At 52.3% G+C, this 15,061-nt stretch overlaps 1 long non-coding RNA gene across 1 annotated transcript in view; it reads right to left on the bottom strand.

Annotated features, from left to right (window-relative positions):
* Window positions 1–1,948: 1,948 nt before the first annotated feature.
* Window positions 1,949–15,061, bottom strand: part of LOC119966003 — a 24,314-nt gene continuing 11,201 nt past the window's right edge. The window contains exon 3 of the long non-coding RNA XR_005460657.1: window positions 1,949–1,959. This is a non-coding gene — a long non-coding RNA (uncharacterized LOC119966003). The remainder of the gene's footprint in view (window positions 1,960–15,061) is intronic.

The raw sequence follows: 15,061 nt of genomic DNA, 5'->3' as shown, positions 1-15,061 counted from the left end.
CTGGTGCCTGCCCCAGATGGCAGGGGTACCATCGGCTGACATTTCGCTTGCTGGCGGTATGCCCAACGCCCCCGTAAGGGCTACAGTGGGTGTTGCCCTGGGAAGGCCATCGGCAGGTGGCGGCCTGGTGGGGAGGGTTGGGTGTGTGCGTGGGGGATCCCATATGGCCGGTGTCACTCTGCAAAACCAGAGGCCAAGATGGTCAGTGAGATGTACAGCAAGATGGCTGCTTTGCAAGCCGTGGAAATGGCGGTATGTGACTGGAGGGGGTCACCCCAGCCACTCGACCTGTTTCCCCGTCATTCTTCCCCCTTTCCTGGCCCTGGCAGGGCCGCCCCCCCCACTCCAGCCAGCCCGGCCAGTGTCTGGTCCGGCAGACCACAGTTGCGCCTCTCCGTGTACTACTTCCTTTCTCACTCATGAACATGCATTTTACAGGTTAGTTACTAATTAATTTCTGCAGGGTCTATTTGAATTTGTGGTTTGAAGAGCGGGTTAAAACTGAGAAGGAGTTGTGCTGAATTTGAAGAAGGCTTTGGTTGTAACTGCAAGGATTCTGTTCAGACCAATTGCTCACAGTCAGAGTTGCTAAAGTTACAATCCTGCTTGGTGTTCTGCATGAGATGGAGATGGAGCAGAGGCAGCAAATAAACAGGCAACCTGCTCACACAGGAGTTGAAAGAGAGGGAGGAGGGGCCTCGGCATGAGGCCATATCCACCTAGCATCTGAAGGGACTGCTTTGCTTTCGTCAACCTAAGCAAGAAGAAGGGCGCGTCACCTGTGATATACAAAGAGGCGTTCACAGAACTTTGTCACAGATCTGTAGCCACAGAGCAGGGTAAACCCAACTATCATTGGCTGTGAAAGCGAATGTGGTCTTGAATGTCAACACGCTGACATCCTTCCAAGCTGGAGCAAGCAAAATTGTAATATTTCCAAGTTTGCATTCACTGCAACATGAGAAACACAATAGACACTGTTTATGCCAGGAAGGGGGAGCTTGTTCTATTTTCTCTGAACAGAAACAAGAGGCACAGTTAGCATGCTGCTTTGTTAGATAATAGATTTCCGTATGGTGTAGGATGCCAATGACTGCATGCTTGGGGATTTGCTCAAAGCTGAGATGCACTGCAGCCACTGAACTTACCACTCATTGGTTGTGCAGTTGGCGTGCGAGGAGCCCTGCAGTACCACACAGGAGCATACATCCCAACTCATGGTGATCTGCTGTATGGCCTACAACCTTGCCACCAGGAACAAATCAGGAGTAGCAGGAGGAGGTCAAGGAAGGGAGGTGGAAGCCGGCACATCCATGTTCTAAGCGAACTGTCCATGATTGCCTCCTTCAACTATGGTTCCTATGAAAACAATCTCAATTTGCAATTGTACAGCAATCCCAAACAGTACTTGTCTGTTAAGAATGATCACCGTATAATCTTGGTCACAATTCTGAAATAAAAACTACCACAATATGATTCAAACCAACTTTAGCCAACAAACCATCCAATACTCAGCTCATCATCCTTCTGCATTACCTTGATGCCTTTGACTGACTTTCTTGGCAAGACTATATGTTACGTTGCAAACAGCATTGAGTAGCTCTGTACCTAAATTGCCTAGCTTCAAACTGCATTATCTTGGTGGGATTGGGTTGGCTGGCTGACGAGCAACAGCAGGGCACTGGCAGAGTAGCAGTGATGAGAGCAGCAATGTCATCATCATGAGGGCAATCAGTAAATCTATGCTCTGCCGATTCACCGTCACAGCCCTGACCTGGGCCTCAAATAACTTTGCCATCTGTTGCAGCAGAGGGCGGTATTCTCCCCTACCCGGTGGGGTGGGGGTCCCGGCGTAGCGGAGTGGTGCCAACCACTCCGGTGTCGGGCCTCCCGAAAGGTGCGGAATTCTCCGCACCTTTAGGAGCTATGCCCGTGTCGGAGTGGCTCCCGCTCCTCCGACTGGCGGCAATCGCCTTTGGCGCCACGCCGACCGGCGTCGGGGCTGGCCGAAAGGCCTTCGCCGGTCGGCATGAGTCCGCGCATGCGCCGGAGCGTCAGCCCCTAAGGACCCCGGGGCCCGCTCGCGTTGCCTGCTCCCAGTGCACAGAGGTGGTTTAGACCACGTCGGCGGGGGAGGCCTGATAGTGACGTGACTTCGGCCCATCACGGGCCGGCGAATCGCTGCAGGGGGCCCGCCGACCGGCAGGGCGCGATTCCCGCCCCGCCGATTCCCGGGTGGCGGAGAATTCCGGTCCACTCTGCAGGTGTGGTACAGCAGAAATCAAAAAGTATTTTTTTAAAGCAATACAATGTGAACTCAAGTTAAACTTTTTAAAACATACAGTGAACATCTCAGCAACCATTAATTCAAATACAACCTGCAAAGAATACAACACTAAGTAATCCTTAAAAAAATTCTCAAACAACATCCAAAAGACAAAAGAAACACCTTTTAAGAGAAGCACATTAGGTTTAAATTCACTACTGAGAACATTTATAATTCTGAATTCACCAAATGATCAATTGATAGTCTTATCAGGGCAGAGAGAACAGCAGTGCACCTGCTTTGTCTGGCTTCAGCTCCAACACTGAAATGAAATCAAAAAAACACAGACACCCAAGCTTTTCTCAAAGTGAAACTAAAAAGCAGAGCCAAAGCTCAGCTCCACCCACACTCTGACATCACTGCAGTAACATGAGCAGCCAAACATTTCTTAAAGTGACATTCTCATGACACCTCCCCCCCCCCAAGAAAAAAAAATAAACCATCAACTTCAAGATGGTTTCATTTTTCACCTTCTCACTATCCTTTAAGAAATGCACACAGTAAATACACTTTTTTGTTTCAAAAATCAACACACGCAAACAGGTAGAATAATTTAGTCCATTTTTGTTCTTCTTTCTGCAACTGGAATCCTTCACGATTGATAGTCTCTTTGGACAAGAAGGTCTCTGCACGATCCATCCATTTCTCTCCCCCTCGGCATGTCTCTTCAAAGTCAGATACTTTAGTTCAATCTGATCACAGAGTCCCTTGTAATTCTCCAACACAGGAGCATTGGTTATCACAGCTTTCAGGCAGTCAAGTGCCTGTTGAAACTCCACTGTCCATTGAAATTTTCGACGTGTCTTCAGCAAGTCCATCAGTGGAGCAACCATGCTACAAAACTTTGGCACATATGATCGATCAAATCCACTCATGCCAAGAAATCACATTATTTCCCTTTGTGTCGAGAGTATTGGAAACACCCCAATAACATTTGTTTTCACATCCCAAGGACCATTCGACCCTGTCCGATTGTATGGCCAAGGAAAGTGACTTGGGCTTTTCCAAATTCACTTTTGGCTAGGTTTATCACCAAACCCGCCTCCTGAAGTCGATCGAATAACTCCATCAGATGTTTTAAATGTTCTTTCCATGTCTGGCTGAAAATTACTCTTGAAATAATCAAGTGATAGTCTTATCAGTGCAGAGAAAACTACAGTACACCTGCTTTGTCTGGCTTCAGCTCCAACACTGAAACAAAACCAAAAAAACACAGACACACCCAAGCTTTTGTCAAAGTGAAACTAAAAAGCCGAGCCAGAGCTCAGCTCCACCCACACTCTGACATCACTGCAGTAACATGAGCAGCCACATATTTCTTAAAGGGACATTCTCATGACAACTAGAACACTCAAACCCTGCGTTGCAATGAAACCTGGGATGGTGGCCATCAGAAACTACATCATGGTTGGCAAGTGCTCTCATGGAGTTGACAATGCCCTTCCCACTAAAAAGATAGGCCCCAACCTGAACAAAAACAATGAATACTTATATTTGGAGACTGCTCTCGAAAATTTCCTGCCCTGCCCCGATAATGCCCGTTGATGTCGGAGCCATAAAAAGTCTTGTACCGAAGCTCAACAAGGTCACAGCAGTGGGCAGCGAAGTATCATTCAAAGAGGAATTTCCAAAGTTGGTCAAAGGACCAGCAGACTTCGATTCAGCAGCTGCATGAGAAGCCCAGTCATTACTCAGTGACTTATTCTTTATTATAGAAGCACTATCCATTGGACTACAGGAGGAGATTGCAGATCTCTCAATTCTTTTCAAAAATGGGTTGGAAGGCATGGAAAAGAAGGCACTGAGAAAGACAGTGACCATCCGCTCGAGGAGCTTCTAGACCTTGATTGGCTCATTCCTGACAAAGTTGATGAGAAGGCAGCCATTGCAGAAGCAGGTGATCCATTGGAGAATTAGGTTCTAAATTTTGTTACACTCTTTGACTCCACTGCCATTCCAGATGAACAAATTCCTTTGTTTTGAAGACGAAGAAGCTGCTGAAGAGCTGAATTTGTAGACTTATCCTACTGAACCCATCAATGAGGTGCATTAAAAATCATTGGCTGACTACCCAGGGAGAAGGAGCGGACAATGGGCCAAATGGCCTCCTTCTACGCTGGAACATTATTGTGATTTTGTGAAATGTTTGATTTCAAGTTGGATCAAACTATGAGAGAAAATGTAGAACCTATTCATTAGTGTGAAAGTAAACTACAGCCTACATTTGAATCTCATCAGCAAGTCATGCATTACACTCTAATCATCTTTCAGCGCAGATGTGGAGGCCAGGACTGCAGAGCTTTCTACAGCTGAGCAGTCTTATACAGGAATTTTGTCCAGATCCAGAATAGAGATTGAAGATGATGTAATCTTATCTTCTTCTGCTGAAACTGTGCCTACAACGGAGCAATCTCATGCTGAAACAAGCGTGGCAGTTGCTCGCACCCCAAAATCTCCTCTCTTGAATCAGTGTTTCATTGAATAGGTTTCACAAACTTTGCAGTCAAGTCATCGTGGAGATCACAGCACTTTGATGAGTGAAGGCATGCTTGCCTTTATTGGTCGGGACATTGAGATTAAAAATTGGAAAGACATGCTGCAGCTGTACAGAACCTTAGTTCGGGCACACTTGGAATATGGTGTTCAAATTTGGTCACCATACTACCAGGAGGATGTGGCAGCTTTGGAGAGAGTACAGAAGAGATTAACCAGGATGTTGCCTGGTATGGAGGACATTAGCTATGTGGAGAGGTTGGTTAAACTTGGTTTGTTCTCCCTGGAACGATGGAGGTTGAGGAGCGTCCTGATAGAAGCCTCCAAAATTATGAGGGACATGGCCAAAGGGGATAGCCAGAAGCGTTTTCCCAGAGTGGAAGAGTCAATTACTAGGGGACATAAGTTTAAGGTGCGATTGGCAAAGTTTAGAAGAGATGTGCGAGGGAAGTTTTTTCCACAGAGGGTAGTGGGTACCTGGAACTCGCTGCTGGAGTAGGTGGTGGAATCAGGTATGATAGTGGCGTTTCAGAGGCCTTTTGACAAATACATGAATAGGATGGGAATAGAGGGATATGAATCCCGGAAGTGTAGAAGGTTTTAGTTTAAACGGGCAGCATGGTCAACGCAGGCTTGGAGGGTCATAGAGCCTGTTCCTATGCTTTACTTTTCTTTGTTCTTTGTTCTAGTTACCAGCAGTTGTAGGAAGCTGCATGAGACAGGAAGATTCCGTCATTGGGAAGAGCCGAAAACCCCACCCTTTGTCTTCCAGAAAAAGAACAAGCGACTGCATATGTCCACAATGTCCTCCAAGAGAACCCAAAACACTTGGAGATTGATGTCCTTCGTGGCAGTGACTCGCAGGGGGAAAGGGTAGAAATTAGATAGAAACTGTTATCACTGGAGGAGGCTTGCAGATATTGGGAAACATAGGCTGGGACTTTCCACTTCTGTTCTTATCAGCCGGGAGTGGGCGACGGGAACGGAAAATCTCAGGAGAGGCCCAAACCGCATTTGACATCAGCGCAAAGTCTCGCCAAAATCTTCCCTTCCCCTGCCAGTGTCTTTACAGATTTCCCGCCATGCAACATCGAGAACCTCATTTCAATAAATTAACATAACATTATCAGGCCTCCTAGCAACAATTATCTCCCCATGTCCAGAATTCCACCCATAGCGCCATGACATCATGACAGTGACTGCTTTCAAAAGATGGGAACCTGGCAATCTCACCTCCAAGGGGAGTTTGGAGAAAAGCGCACAGCTCGCTGTGTGGCACCGCTTCTTCAGAGAGTAGAGAGGGCACCGGCAGAGGGCTCGGGGGACACCAGCAAGGGACTCAAGGGATGCCTGCAGGTGCCTTTGGCTAAGGGACTCGAGGAACCGGCAAGGAACTTGGGCAGTGCCTGCAGAGCCTGGGGGATGCTACCAAAGGCCTCGGGGGTACTAGTAAGGAACTCAGGATGAACTGGCAAGGGCCCTGGGTGGTGAATGCAGAGGCCTCAGGGCATACTCACCTCAGGGGGTAGTAACGAGGGCAAGAATGGTGCCGGCAAAGGCAAGGGAAGTAGCAGCAAGGGTGAGGGGATGGCAGCGAGATGGAGCTACAGGAGGACCACAAAGAACAGTTGCTCAGAGGAGCCTTTCACTACCCAGGGTGCAAGGCAACAGCCTATCTTCCTGCAGATGAGCGAGAACCAGTGTCGCAGAAGACTTTACCTGTCAATGGATTTGGTGAGACACATACGCACCCTTCTGCAGAGCTGGTGCCACGAGAACTTTGAGGGTTTCCATTGCCCATAGCATTGGAAATCACAGCCCCCTCAACTTTTATGTGATGAACTCGATTCAGGGGTCCATGTGGCATCTCGTAAGCCTCCGCACATAACCATATCAAGGAGGTGGTGGACGCACACTTCACAAGGGAACACAACTACATCTTCTTAGACAGTGATCAGGCTAGCCAAGATACAAGAACCATGGGATAGCCAGATTCAAGAAGTGGTCAAATCACTTCGCTGTCTGATTTGCAGTCCCTTCTTTTTTCGATGTTTGTGATGGTGATGTTGGATGGCATCTTGTAGCTGATACGGTGTTGGCGTTGAAGAGGTACCATCAACAGTATCATTCAATGTCATGTATGTGCCATACGTTGAAGTTGGAAAATATGAGAATGACTAGAGCGACGGTAGGTCCGATCAAGGACAGTAGCGGGAGATTGTGTATTGAGTCTGAAGAGATAGGAGAGGTCTTGAACGAGTACTTTTCTTCAGTATTTACAAACGAGAGGGGCCATATTGTTGGAGAGGACAGTGTGAAACAAACTAGTAAGCTCGAGGAGATACTTGTTAGGAAGGAAGATGTGTTGGTGTTTTGAAAAATGTGAGGATAGACATCCCCCAGGCCTGACGGGATATATCCAAGGATTCTATGGGAAGCTAGAAATGAAATTGCAGAGCTGTTGCCAATGATCTTTTCGTCCTCACTGTCAACGGGGGTGGTACCAGGGGATTGGAGAGTGGTGAATGTCGTGCCCCTGTTCAAAAAAGTGAATAGGGATAACCCTGGGAATTAAAGGCCAGTTAGTCTTACTTTGGTGGTAGGCAAAGTAATGTAAAGGGTACTGAGGGATAGGATTTCTGAGCATCTGGAAAGGCACTGCTTGATTAGGGATAGTCAGCACGGATTTGTGAGGGGTAGGTCTTGCCTTACAAGTCTTATTGACTTCTTTGAGAAGGTGACCAAGCATGTGGATGAAGGTAAAGCAGTGGATGTCGTGCACATGGATTTTAGTAAGGCATTTGATAAGGTTCCCCATGGTAGGCTTGTGCAGAAAGTAAGGAGGCATGGGATAGTGGGAAATTTGGCCAGTTGGATAACGAACTGGCTAACTGATAGAAGTCAGAGAGTGGTGGTGGATGGCAAATATTCTGCCTGGAGCCCAGTTATCAGTGGCGTACCGCAGGGATCAGTTCTGGGTCCTCTGCTGTTTGTGATTTTCATTAAAGATTTGGATGGATTCGACTTCCGGTCGGCGAGCGAAGCGGTCGCAGGGAGAGGGGCTCCCGCAAGCGGCAGAGAACAGGGAAGGGACCCGCCCCCCCCCCCGGCAGGCCTGTCGGCGGAGGGTCCTCGGCGGCGACAGAGGGGCTTGGCGGCGGCGGCGACAGAGGGGCTTGGCGGCAGCGGCGGCGGCGACAGGGGGCTTGGCGGCAGCGACGGCGGCGACAGGGGGCTTGGCGGCAGCAGAGGGGCTTGGCGGCGGTGGCGACAGAGGGGCTTGGCGGCAGCGACGGCGGCGACAGAGGGGCTTGGCGGCAGCGACGGCGGCGACAGGGGGCTTGGCGGCAGCGACGGCGGCGACAGGGGGCTTGGCGGCAGCAGAGGGGCTTGGCGGCGGTGGCGACAGAGGGGCTTGGCGGCAGCGGCGGCAGCAGAGGGGCTCAGCGGCGGCAGAATCGGTGCGGCAGCGGCAGCGACAGGTCCAACCACCCACCCCCCTCCCCCAACGCAGGCCAGGAGCGGTGCGGCAGCGGCAAGCCCACCCACCAACCCCCCCCCCCACCCCACCAAGCCCCTCCGCCCCCCCCAAACGCAGGCCAGGAGCGGTGCGGCAGGGACCGAAGGGGGGCCCAGCTGGCGGCAGCGACCAGGAGGACGCGGGGTGCGAAGTGCGGCAGCGGGGACCGGCCCAACCCCCCCCCAAACGGCAGCGACCACCACGTGGCAAGAACAAAGGGACTGGGCAAAAGCCTTTCTCTCTCTCTCTCCTGGGTGAGTGAGGAGAGAGGAAGGGGGAGAGAAAACAAAAAAGGACTTTTATTTCTTTTTTTTTAAACCCAAAAGAAAACTGTTAAAGAGAGAGGGAGGGGTATATATACTATTTTCTCTCTTTTTACACTCGCTCCCAGCAAAAGTAAGTCCACCTGAGAGGAGTTGCATAAAAGCGGGGAGGAGGAGAGAAAATAATTAAGAAATAAATAAATAAAATAAAGGGGTAAAGGAAAGAAGGGAGGAGAGGGGAGGGGGAAATAAATTAAAAAAAAAAATAATAATAATAATAATAAATAAAATAAAAATAGGGTGCGGAAAAGGGGGGAAAAGAAAAACAAGGGGAGAAGAAAAGTTGAAAGGGAAGGGGGAGAAAAAAATGCCAGAAGGGAGCCAAGGGAAAGGGGGCACCAGAAGCAGATGGGACAAAGGGCAAGCCAGCTCAGGCGGACGAATCAGCACACGAAGCAGCGGGCAGCGGGACGGATGTATCGCAGCATCAAAAAGAGCTGGACAGACTGGTACCCTCTCCCCTGGGGCTAGAGGGGGGCTGGAATTGGAAAGCAGCCTTTGCCGAGGTGGTGAGGGAGCAGCTGCAGGCAATCAAGGCAGAGTTGAAAGCGGACGCAGAGGCCGCAGTACAGGCAGCAGTGGCCAGGGCCATGTCAGGGGTGCAGCAGGCTCTGACCAGATTGGATGCCCAAGGGGAGAAACTGGAAGCCCAAGGGGAGAAACTGGAAGCCCATGAGGCAACCATTAAAGAGCTGGAGAAAGCAGCGACCGACATGAGCGACCGGGTCACGGCTCTGGAGAGGGAAGTGGCGAGACTGGGTGCAACACCGGGGAGCCTGAAGGGCAGGGTAGACGACCAGGAAAACAGCTCAAGAAGGCAAAATGTTAGGATAGTGGGCCTGCCAGAGGGGATCGAGGGCAGAAACCCCACAGCATACGTGGCTGCGATGCTGGGCAACTTAGTGGGGAGGGACACTTTTCCCACCCCACCGGAAATGGACAGAGCTCATCGGTCGCTGTGCCCGAAGCCCAAGGCAGGGGAACAACCGAGAGCAGTCATAGCCAAACTGCACCGAAACCGGGATAGGGAGACAATCCTGCGCTGGGCCAAGGAAAATAGAGCCAGCAAATGGGACGGGCACACCATCCGAGTCTACGAGGATCTTGGAGCGGACATAACTAAGAGACGGGCTGAGTTCAACAGAGCGAAAGCAGCTCGCTACAAGAGCAAAGTGCGTTTTGGTATGCTGTACCCAGCAAAACTCTGGGTCACAAACCAAAACAAGGAATATTTCTTTACAGCCCCTGCTGAGGCGAATAGGTTCGTTGAGGAGCACGGGCTGGAAAAACGCCAGGGGAGGTAGGGACGAGGGGCCCATGGCAAGGAGAAACGACACGCCGACGGGGGGGTGGGGAGGGGCGAGGCAAAGCCAGCCCCCTCCCCAACGGCAGGAACACCCAGAACAAAAAACAACCCACTGCCCAAGGGACCGCTCCAGGTGGGAGGCCAGGCCCCAGCACGAGGGAACGGGAGTATTGGAGAAGGGAGAGCAGGCGAGAGGGGCGCAGGGTAAGGTGGAGGAGGAGCGGGCAGAAAACCGTAGAGGCCAGGCAGAGGAGAAGCGGGACAGCAACCTCCGAGAGGGGAGCCACTGTACTAGCAGGAAAGCTAGCGACGGGGGCACGCAACAAAGCAGGGCCGCAGCGCACCCCCAACAGGGGGGAAGGGCCAGGCAGGGGAGGGGGGGCGATCACCCATCAAAGTCGGGAGAGCAAATGGGGACAGGAATAGGGGATGAAGGGGCAAAGGAGGGGTATACAGGGGAGGGGAGAAAAGGGAGAGAGCGGGGGGGGGGGGGGGGGGGGGGGTGCACACAGGGAGCGAGAGACCGGGGAGGGGAAATGCAGGGACAAAGGGACAAAAGAGGCCAGAAAAGGAACAGGGCCACAAAGTGCCACAACCAAGGGCTCGAAACAGGGAACCGCTGCAAGCACCCACCCAGTACGGTCTGTGGGCGAAGGGGGCCCCCGGAGTGCAGGGGACTACCCGTGTGGCGGACACACAGTGGACGGCCATGGCGGGTGCCCCCGGGACAAGGGGAAACCCCGGAGCGCAGAGACCCGACCGCATGGGGAGAGCAGTGATAGTGGCCATCCTGGACGGCCCCCTAACAAAGGGAAACCCCAGAGGGCAGGGGCGCGTCCACCGGACAAATATGGTTAATCCCACAGGAGCAAGGGGGCAGAAGCCCCCCACCAGGATAATCACCTGGAACGTAAGGGGACATAACGGCCCAGTGAAGCGATCTAGAGTCCTCACCCACCTCAGAAACATGAGGGCCGACATAGTCTTCCTCCAAGAGACGCACCTGAGGGAGCAGGACCAACTGCGGGTAAGAAAGGGCTGGGTGGGACAAACCTACCATTCCTGTTATGGGACAAGCGCCAGGGGGGTGGCGATCCTGATCGGCAAGAGGACAAGGTTTAGGGCGACAAAGACGGTTACAGACCCAGGGGGGCGGTATGTCATGGTCAGTGGGGCCCTGGATGGGACGCCGGTAGTTCTAGTCAACATGTACGCGCCCAACTGGGACGACACGAGCTTCATCCAAAAGACCATGGCAGAAATCCTGGACATAGCGAGGCATCGACTAATCATGGGGGGGGACTTCAACTGTGTGCAGGATCCAAAGACGGACAGATCAAACCCCAAAACGGGGTAAACCTCAAGCATGGCAAGGGAACTCAGTCACTTTATGGAGCAGATGGGAGCAGTGGACCCCTGAAGATTCGCCCACCCGGGGGAGAAAGAATTCTCCTTCTTCTCCCCAGAACACAACGTGTACACCAGAATTGACTTCTTTGTGGTTGGGAAAACGGTGCTTCCAGGGATAGACAAGGTGGAATACTCCGCAATTGTGACATCAGACCACGCCCCACACTACATGGACGTGCGGCTCGAGACGGGAAGGGCCCAGCGCCCCACATGGAGGTTGGACGGTGCCTTACTAGCTGACAAGGCCTTCAGCGATAGGATAGCGCGGGCCATAGCGGAGTACACGGAGAACAACCAAAACGGGGAGGTCTCATCCTCCACATTCTGGGAAGCGCTTAAAGCCGTACTAAGAGGGGAAATCATTGCCTTCAAAGCGCAAAGAGATAGGGAGGAAAGGGTGGCTAGGCAGAAGCTGGTCGACTCCATACTGGAGGTAGACCGTAAATACTCCGAGGCCCCGACCGTAGAGCTCCTGGCGGAGAGAAAAGAATTACAAAGGAACTTTGACCTGCTCTCCACCAGGAAAGCAGTACACCAACTCCGCCAGGCACGCGGGGCCCTGTACGAACACGGAGACAAAGCCAGCCGCCTGTTGGCACACCAGCTGAGAAAGCAGGCAGCCAGCAGAGAAATTGCGCAAATCAGAGGTACCAGGGGCACGTGGGAAACAGAACCAGAGAGGATTAACGAAACCTTCAAGGCCTTCTACCAAGAGCTGTACACCTCAGAGCCCCCAACGGGGAAGGCTGGGATGAACCGGTTTCTTGATGGACTGGACATACCAGTCGTGGGAGAGGACAGAAAACGGGATCTGGAAGCACCACTAGCACTGGGAGAGATCATGGACAGCATTAGCTCCATGCAGACGGGGAAGGCGCCGGGACCGGACGGATTCCCGGCGGACTTCTACAAAAAATTTGCGACAGCGCTGGCCCCGCACCTGCGGGAGATGTTCACAGACTCGCTAGCTAGGGGCACACTGCCACCCAGATTAGCACAGGCCTCAATCTCGCTGATACCTAAGAAAGACAAAGACCCAACGGAATGTGGGTCATACAGACCCATATCTCTGCTGAACGCAGACGCCAAAATCCTGGCCAAAATCCTAGCCAAAAGGCTAGAAGACTGTGTACCTGAGGTGGTCACAGAGGACCAGATGGGCTTCGTCAAAGGTAGACAGCTTACCGCGAACATCAGGTGCCTGCTGAACGTGATAATGACCCCCTCCGGGGAGAGAACACAAGAGGGATCGTCTCCCTGGACGCAGAAAAGGCCTTCGACAGAGTCGAATGGAAATAGAGGTACTGGAGCGGTTCGGGCTTGGAACAGGGTTCACCACTTGGGTAAAGCTCCTATACAATGCTCCCATGGCGAGTGTACGGACCAACAATACCAACTCCCAATACTTCCAGCTGCACAGGGGCACCAGACAAGGATGCCCACTGTCCCCGCTGCTGTTCGCACTAGCAATCGAACCGCTAGAAATCGCGCTCAGGGCAGCAAAAAATTGGAGGGGGATCCGAAGGGGAGGTAGAGAGCACAGAGTTTCACTCTATGCTGATGATCTGCTCCTGTATATCTCGGACCCACAAAGCAGCATGGACGGAATCATCGCGCTCCTGAAAGAGTTTGGAGCCTTCTCGGGCTACAAACTCAACATGAGCAAAAGCGAGATCTTCCCAGTACACCAGCAAGGGGGGGGGGGGGGGGGGGGGGGGCAGCACTAAAGGGGCTGCCGTTCAAACAAGCCCGACACAAATTCCGTTACCTGGGGATCCAAATAGCCCATGACTGGAAAGGGATCCACAAATGGAACCTCACCAGCCTGACGGAGGAAGTTAAAAAGGACCTGCAAAGATGGAACACACTCCCACTCTCCCTCGCAGGGAGAGTCCAGACGATCAAAATGAACGTTCCTCTTCCTGTTTAGATCCATTCCGATCTACATCCCCAAGGCCTTTTTCAAAGCGCTGGACAAACTTATCATGGCGTTCGTATGGGGGGGGAGTAAAAATACTAGGATCCTAAAGAAGGTCCTACAAAAAACAAAATCCAGGGGGGGGGGGGGGCTAGCCCTCCCGAATCTACAATTCTACCACTGGGCGGCAACACTCGAGCGAGTAAGGGGATGGGTCCAGGAGCCAGAAGCCGAGTGGGTGCGTGCGGAGGAGGCCTCCTGCATGGGAACCTCCCTCCGGGCCCTCGCCACGGCAGCATTCGCATCCCCACCCAAAAAACACTCCAGCAGCCCAGTGGTGACAGCCACCCTCCAATCCTGGAACCAACTGCGGCAGCAATTTGGCCTGACCAAAATGTCGGACAAGGCTCCAATCTGCAACAACCATAGGTTCACACCAGCACTGACTGACGCCACCTTCAAAAGGTGGAGGCAGGACGGGGGGACACTGACAGTCAGGGACCTATACACGGACGACAGGATCGCAACACTGGACGAACTGACAGAGAAATTTCAGCTAGCTGGGGGGAACGAGCTACGGTACCTGCAGCTCAAAAACTTCCTACGAAAGGAGACAAGGACGTACCCACAACCCCCACGACAGACACTACTGGAAGACCTACTGGACGCAAGTATCCTAGAGAAAGGGAACTGTAGCGACATGTATGACCGACTGGTAGAAAGGGACGACACCGTACTGGACGCAACAAGAATGAAATGGGAGGACGACCTGGGGATGGAGATAGGGTGGGGACTCTGGAGCGAAGCACTGCATAGGGTCAACTCCACCTCCACGTGCGCAAGGCTCAGCCTGACGCAACTAAAAGTGATACATAGAGCCAACTTAACGAGAAACCGTATGAGCAGGTACTTCCCGGAGGTGAAGGTCAGATGTGAACGGTGCCCAAGAGGCCCGGCCAACCACGCCCACATGTTCTGGTCTTGCCCCAGACTTGTGGATTACTGGACAGCCTTCTTCGAGGCTATGTCCAAAGTGGTGGGGGTGAGGGTGGAGCCATGCCCGATAGTGGCGGTCTTCGGGGTTTCAGACCAGCCAGATCTATTCCTGGGGAGGAGGGCTGACGCCCTTGCCTTTGCCTCCCTGATCGCCCGCCGTAGAATCCTGTTTGGCTGGCGGTCAGCAGCACCGCCCAGAGCTGCAGACTGGCTGTCCGACCTCTCGGAATCTCTCCAAATGGAGAAAAAACAGGGGCTGGTTTAGCTCACTCGGCTAAATCGCTGGCTTTTAAAGCAGACCAAGCAGGCCAGCAGCACGGTTCGATTCCCGTACCAGCCTCCCCGGACAGGCGCCGGAATGTGGCGACTAGGGGCTTTTCACAGTAACTTCGTTGAAGTCTACTCGTGACAATAAGCGATTTTCATTTCATTTTCATTTCAAATCAAATTCGCCATCCGAGGGTCAGACGACGGCTTCCATAGAACGTGGGAGCCATTCATGCAATTGTTCCGGGACCTGTTTGTGGCCAACGAACAAGAGGAAGAATAGTCGGGTGGCCAAGAATCAGGGGAAAATGGACGGGAATCGGGGAAAGGTAGCCGGGGGGGGGGGGGTTACGGGTTCGTTATGGGGGTTTGATGGCAAGCTAAGGCCCAAATCCAAACTATAAATAAATGCCTATAAACATGTGCCTCATTTTGGGGAATGTAAAATATGTATGCCGGCTAAAGGGGGCGGCCACAATTGTTGTTATGAAGATGCTTACCT

Source organism: Scyliorhinus canicula, chromosome 5 (assembly GCF_902713615.1).
Source record: "Scyliorhinus canicula chromosome 5, sScyCan1.1, whole genome shotgun sequence".
NCBI classification, from domain to species: domain Eukaryota; kingdom Metazoa; phylum Chordata; class Chondrichthyes; order Carcharhiniformes; family Scyliorhinidae; genus Scyliorhinus; species Scyliorhinus canicula.
The sequence above is the reverse complement of the archived record's forward strand: the minus strand, read 5'-3'. Positions and strand labels throughout refer to the sequence as shown.